This window comes from Suncus etruscus, chromosome 5, assembly GCF_024139225.1.
Source record: "Suncus etruscus isolate mSunEtr1 chromosome 5, mSunEtr1.pri.cur, whole genome shotgun sequence".
Taxonomy (NCBI): Eukaryota; Metazoa; Chordata; class Mammalia; order Eulipotyphla; family Soricidae; genus Suncus; species Suncus etruscus.
In genome coordinates this window covers 18329147-18330235 of record NC_064852.1, presented here as the reverse complement: position 1 = coordinate 18330235, position 1089 = coordinate 18329147, and positions in this window count along the sequence as shown.

Sequence of the window (1089 nt, the reverse complement as noted above, 5' to 3'; positions counted from 1 at the left end):
GGGAATGTCTTCCAACCTCGAGATTCTATATAACTCTTACAGTGTAATTTTCTGTTTCTGAAAAACATTGTTGGGAGTGGTGGTGTATAACGGCAGTCTGTACACTATTTGTAGTTGAGTTGTTATTGTATCACGGTCAAGATGCCCCATCTTACCAGTTCAACCTCTCCTCTATCTTCTGAGTCCCAGGCTCTCTTCAGAGCAGAGAAAGTGTGGGAAAAGGCAGGCTAGATAAACCAGGCGATCTGATTGGTCATTTTAAATCTCACCTACAAGCAGAGGGACCAATCAGGGGCAGTAACAGCTGAAGAAGGGGATAAGTACTATATAAACCTGGGACACTGCTCAGGCTGCCTTTGGTCTGACAGATGGAGGACATTCTGCAAGAACCAAAGTCACAGACAAAGGGACCCAGCGAAAACCGAGAAAGGGCTTGGCAAGAGAAGGGCCATGGGGCTGCTGTCACAGAGAGGGAGGTTCTCTGTTTCTGGGCTGTAGAGATCCCCCACATGAGCTGTGAAATAAAAGTCTGTGCAGTGAAAGACTTTTGAGACTTAGAAGTCAACCCGCATTCAGCTTGCTGATCTGACACATCACCGACATGGGTCCAGTTAGTCAATTCTGCAGTGACATCTTCCGGTGATGTGGGGAGCAGCTGAGCTGGGAGGGTACCCAGCGGAGGGGTGCTCCAACTCCCCATGTACCACAGACAGCAGCTCCTGTCCTAGGATGGAACCAGAGGGCACAGCTCGATGTCCATCCAGCCTGCAGCTAAGGATGCTGCCCAAATGCTTCCCTGGTTAGAAGAAAGAAAGCCTCAAGCCTGGCCTCTTCTTCTGAGGGGACCTGAGGGTGTGGGTGGTCCTGGATGGAGAACCAGGCCCTGGTGCCACTTATCAGCTCTCCACAGCCCCACCTACCGTCCCCCATCCCAGGAGGAGGTGACAAATGTGGCACTGCAAAGTGGGACATTAAAGTTTAAAAGGGGTGATGCATATTTCATGGGCTTAACAAAGCATCCTTGAAGGCATCCCAGACAGTCCCCCTGGGTCGGTGGGGGGGCTGCAGAGGAGCTGCCTGCCACCACAC